Source organism: Melitaea cinxia, chromosome 14 (assembly GCF_905220565.1).
Source record: "Melitaea cinxia chromosome 14, ilMelCinx1.1, whole genome shotgun sequence".
NCBI classification, from domain to species: Eukaryota; Metazoa; Arthropoda; class Insecta; order Lepidoptera; family Nymphalidae; genus Melitaea; species Melitaea cinxia.
In genome coordinates, this window is record NC_059407.1 from 10,350,616 (window position 1) to 10,357,155 (window position 6,540).

Sequence of the window (6,540 nt, forward strand, 5' to 3'; positions counted from 1 at the left end):
AGAGCAACACCCGCACAACCCTAAATAAGCAGCAATTTGAAGTGGCGGGGAATTCTCGCGACGACAACAAGGTGGCCGGCTGCGCGGACGCACCTGCCGCGCGCACGCGCCTCGGCCTCCGCCAGCCCCGCGGCACAAGCTGCTCTAACCCAGCCTTACAATGTTGCTCCATCGGTGTATCATTACCGAGGAATGCCTCCATTGATATTGCAGTAAATACCATTTACGTTATTATCAATGTCAACGTTCCGTCATATATATCGATCCTTACGCGCCGTTTACATTCATTGAATGCGCTATTTCCATGCCATTCGCCTGCAGCTCGCCTCATTTACATTCACCATCCTAAATATTTAAATCGATTCGAAGCAGGAATCAGTGATATACATAGCACCTACACAAGCACCTAAATATTAACGATATAATTATATCATGATACTTTGATATTGTACGTATGGTATATCAACTACTATATCTATGAAATATTCATTGTATACATGCGCACATATAAACTAATTAAAACATGTATGTACAGTAAAAAAAACTTGGAAGTGTTATTTGTTAAATTTATAAAATTTATAATAATTAATAACACTAGCTATTGCGCGCGTTGCTACGCTTTTTTTTCTTTTTTTCTTCGTACCAGCTCATAAACCACCATCACCTTTGTGGGCTCATGCACAAAACTTTGCTGAAGATCATGACATGTTCAAATGCATAGTTTACGATTCTATGAAGGACATACAGACACACTTTCATTTTTATATACATAGAAGAAACCGAATGAACAACAGAACCCCTATCACTCGTGTGTCTATTCGTCCGTCTATCACAAACAATTTGCTCCACATCGTGGGTCCGATACATTGCAAATTGAGGTTGGTTATATTAATATCATGAAAAAGAAGTTTCTACCTTTTTTGACAGGTCTAATTTCCATTTAAATTTTTACCGTATGCAGTGAATATTTTCGATCGACTCGAAATCGTAACAACCCATAACCAAAAATTAAGTTTACCTTTTTCATATTTCTTTAAGAAACGACTACCGAGTGAAGTTTTGTCGTAATTTTAACAAATAAGGGTCCGTTATTGCACTTATATCAAATAAATGTTATGTTTACTTCAACTTTTCGCGCTAATACTGTTGACGATTTCAAAGTGCGTTGAACTCCCGTAGAACGCCCTTGCTAGGTTTCGGTTTGTTGGTTTGCTTGTAATTTTTTTTTTACGACTGCTCAAAAAATAGGAATTATATTTTAAAGGTCCATATATATTATATACCTAGCCTTATACATTAGTAATATTCTTTGTCACTATGCTCATGCATGACCAATAATGGCAGTTACGCTTTTATTTTCGTCAATAGTAGATCATCATTACAGCCTATACAGTCCACTGCTGGACATAGGCCTCCACAAGTTTACGTCAAAAATAACGTGAACTCATGTGTTTTGCCCATAGTCACCACGCTGGGCAGACGGGTTGGTGACCGCAGTACTGGCTTTGTCGCACCAAAGACGCTGCTGCCCGTCTTCGGCCTTTGTATTTCAAAGCCAGCAGTTGGATGGCTATCCCGCCATCGGTCGGCTTCTTAAGTTCCAAGATGGTTGTGGAACTTTGTTGTCCCTTAGTCGCCTCTTACGACACCCACGGGAAGAGAGGGGGTGGCTAAATTCTTTAGTGCCGTAGCCACACAGCAATAGTAGATACTACCTAGTAAATAGTTAAATCGTTATTATTATTAGGTACTACAATTGGTACTTTCTTTGAGATGGTTTTTTAAGCTAACTTAGAACTTAAATTATGTCCTACTACATTGCTGGGACTAGTAGGATTACCCAAATATTAAAAGGAATACTAAATAACATAAACTTTACGTGACTTGTCAAGTCAAAAAACCTGCAACATTGTAATTGTTAAAAAAATAAAATGTATCATTAAAAGCCATTAAATAAAAGGATAAATGGAAGGCATACAAAATAATATATTCGAAAATAGACTACGTTAGTCAAATGAAGAAATCTTATGAGCGTGTCGCTAAAAGCTTTAGCTTGATTTGTAAATGAATTAAAAAAGATGATATCATACATATGGTACTAATATGGAATTGTCTTCGGCAAAGTGATTTGACAGTGACACAATCATGATAGGAAAGAATCGATCAAATAGATCGCGTAGCTGTTAGTTCTCGGAAGCATCCGCATTCCGATAGACCACGATGACCATGTTCTTAATATCTCGCCGACCGCCGGACCGAAGATCGCCATGAGTCATTTATGACACTGCACCGCACTCATCAACATTCCAGTAAACACTAGTACTTCATAAATCGATTCATCTAACTCGCCGCTGATTGACTGTGCTCGGACCTCTGGACAAACGAGTTCAATAAGATTCCAAAGATTCTTGTTTCACATTTATGAAATTAAATGTGCTCGTTAGATAAACGAAATATTTGTCCGAAATAATGAGAGCCTTGATAACTTTTGTTTAACAGCTTAGGACTATTTAACGCCCTATTACGTAACTCGACTAACTAGAAGGGATTGTGAAAAAGTTCTGATACAAACATTTTACTGTTTTATATTGATGTTTGCAAGCCGTGTATATTGTACGTTTCTCATTCATCATTTTACTGAATGTTATTGTCAACTATTTATAATAATAATATGTTTAATATAATAATATGTTTAATATAATAATATGTTTAATGTCGTTCGGTAGCAGTTGTAGATAATTTTTCATAGGTTTTCCAAACAGGGCTATTTAGCTATTTATCTTTATAAAAGATATAAGACGAGAAAGAAACTCTTAACCTTTAATTTATTAAGATTTAGAAGATAAGAAAATTTTAAGATTTTTTTTTTTTATATAATGTCAGGTTGTACATTTCTTAATCTGTATGTTTACACGTAACACTTGAAAAAAATATGTTTATTTGGCGTAAACAATCTGTTTATCGTATTCTATATTTTGATTGCGTTTTTAAGATGTCACTGGCAGTTTTCCACATGGAATCGCCAATCTCCATCGATTAAAAAGAATCGTTCTTTACAAGCATTTCGAGATATGCTGAACTACTTAATATGCTACTGTCAACTACACGGGAAATTGTATAAAAGTAGACACCTGTTAGAATTTGTTGTGGCGATTGTTAGGAGTAATGTCGTAGCGGCGCACGCGAAGGCATGCGAGCCTTCCCCTCCCCCTCCCGTCGAGCTCCCTCCGCTCCGCGCAGCACCCCTCACCATTCATTGGAATGCAGGAACTGTACTTCGTTACACCTCATTATCAATGTTTACCATTTAGTATTATTTGTGGATTACTTTGTGCTAAAAAGGCAAAATTCTAATTCTCATTTCGTGGTTTGATGTAACAGCCAAACGAAGATATGCAGATGGGCTTAAGCTGGGCTAATTTAACAGTCTCTGTTTTGTTTGCGAACTTTCGCCCTATTCTATTTTTTTTGGTTTTGTTTATTATAATTAATAAACTTTTACTGCCTAATAAAATTAAATTAAATTAAATTAAGATGTAGATTTCTTTCACGATAAAGAAAACAAATTAAGGAGTTTTAGTTGTAGTAGGAGACGTTGTAAAAGTTAAGAAAATTGTACCAGACCCATATTTTAAACCCTACAGGCGGGTGGCTCGGCGTATATCAGGTATATGCACAAATATTGCGTTGTTAAAGTATCACAATACTTCCACTTATCGCAATGTTTCTGTGACTTTAGATAATGAGCTATTCTATGATTGTAGCTAAAATACCTACACGTATATAAATACTAAATATTACAATACTAAGTGTACAAGGTATATAACGTGCAAAAAGTGTCGCATCGCCATATTTGTTCCAAAATATGATTTATACACGTAAATGTTTGAAATATTTAACAAAATCTTCCCAACAATATAGCGCATGTGACAGTTACAGTAGCATTTCCTTTAATAGAACTTGAGAATCGAGACAAATTCTTGGACCGCTAATGGAATTAGACGTATCGTTAGAGAATCAGGCGTTACACTGCTCCAACAGTAAAGAGTCACTCGGAAAACAGTCTGATACAATAGTAATGTAAGCGATTCGTGAATCGTACTTCGAATAGTAGTGCACCGCTACGAGCGGTTGGGTGGCGGAGCGCAGGGCATGAGGCACGATAGGAATGCGCTGCCCTCGGCGCCGGTTTACAAATAGAAGGGCGGACTGCACGTGTGATACATTGCCGTGATCAATCTGTTAGCGCTGATGGTTGCGCCTGAGCTGACGACGCGTACGCACCGATACTCTAATACAATAATTAATTAAAACAAAATTCATCACTCATGCGACCGCATTTAAGGCATTCGTAATGCAATAGATCGCCATCGCTTGAACGTGAGTACGTAGTTTTCGAGTCGGTTCGATCGTTTAATATGTTTCGTTGTTTGTGGACATCAGTGATGCATCGTGGAGTACGACAGTTAGCGACTGAACGGTTCCGGTGTGTGGGTCTAGGAAGGGAGGAGAGATCATGTTAATGACATCTCGGGGGTCGTTTGTCGGGCATAAGAAAGTGATCAGCGGCCCTGCGTTCGCTGACCCCGACCGGACGTCACGGCTGAGAGAAGACGAGTGCAGCACGCCGCACGGCGCCCTGTCTTTCCTCTGATATTCCCACTAACGTTCCCGTTTTCGGAAACGGAGCGATGACGCGATATAATAGACGCAACCGATCTAACGAAGGTAATGCAAGCTGTCGTGATCTTAAAATTTACATCTACCCTCGGTTTAGAAAACGTGTCTTAGATCATTAATCTGGAGATCATTGATATATATAGTAATATGCAATATGAACTTTTTTATACTTTGTTACTTTCTAGTGTATAAACGTTTTATTGCAATTATCTTAATATGTAGGTAGGTACAGTAAAATGCTAAAAATTACAAAAAATACAATTCAAAGTTTACAATTTATATTTTCATATAGGTATGTTTAAGTGTTAAATTAACATATTTAAATTATATTGGTTATAGAACAGGCAAATAAGAAAGGTCTTATTTTTGACATTTAAGTTTAGACAGAATATTTGAATATAACGGTAATTTGAGTTAATGTTGCCATAAACAATATTCTGCTATTGAAAATTTTATTAATTACATGGCTAACAGTTAAATTAATTTAAGTAATAGGTTTTTGTGTTTATTTAAATGTTTAAATAAAGACATTCTTGAATAAATACATACATATTTTAAGGGCATTTATTTGATTGATTTTTTATTAAGGGAATCAAATTCACTTTTTAAATAATGATAGTGAATATTCCTTACAATTAAATACATAATAACTAACATATTCTAACGGAAATTCGTTGTGGGTGAAATACCAACTAAATGATCCTAATATAAAATATTATTTTTATATTGGCAACATTAATGTTTGCAAAGAAATATTTATCAACTACTTTACAAAACAATATTTAGTTTCCAGACATTGTTATTTATTTATTTCGATTTTGATAGTTTTTTGAATGTATAAAATATAAATATAATTTTGTATTAAAATAGATTTATTTTAAATTATAAGATAAAAAGCTGATTTTATGTATTAAATAATAAATATAGGTATTTTTCTATTTTTCACATAGATAATAAATAATATACGTAGGTATCTGAACGATTATTCGTATGAATATGTTTTACAAAAAAAAAGTAAATTTTATCAGAGACTGTGAGACCAAGATTAGATAGTCTCGGCCCTATGTTGATAAGAACACCGGATTCCAGCGCTCTGAACACGCCTCACTACACCATTGACTTTATTTTTTTAAACTTAATAGCATTCCAATATTTTTTATAATTTAATACAACTTTATATATTAAATCACACATTTTAAAATGCGATAAAATTCTAAATGATAAAATAATATAAATTAGGATAGGGTAAGTAGGTACCTACATACAGAAAATTATGCCCTACTTTAAAAATATGAAAAAATTGTAGAATTTTTTATGTTAAATTATTTCTTTATGAGTGACTATTTTTAATGTTAAATGAAATATAGTAAATAGGGGAGTTTGGAAACCGTTAGAGATGTAGAAATGTCTCGGCGCTGATGACACCGCGGGCTCGAGCACGCGCGCTCTGTTACCGCTGCGTGTGGCAACACTAGCACACACTTTTCGCGCAATTTCTAGCCATCAACCCCCTCTACAACTCAGCGCCTATATGGGGTTGTAAAAAAATTCAACATTTTACCTAATTTTCACCATAATATCGACATTTTATGGAGACCTTATGTTAGCTTTATTTTATTTAATATTTAAGAGCTTTTATTTATTTGTTTTATATTATTTTGTATTTAAAAGTAACACATATTATTTCGATAACAATGTCCGCACCTTTTGGCCCTATTTGATAAAATAAAAAATAATTATTTTATTTCATAAGGGATAAAATATACAAAATTGCAATGAAAAATTGTAGACTGGTAGTAAACTGTAAATATATGTTGAGTTTCAACAATTTTATTTTATTGTAAATAAATGTGATAAATT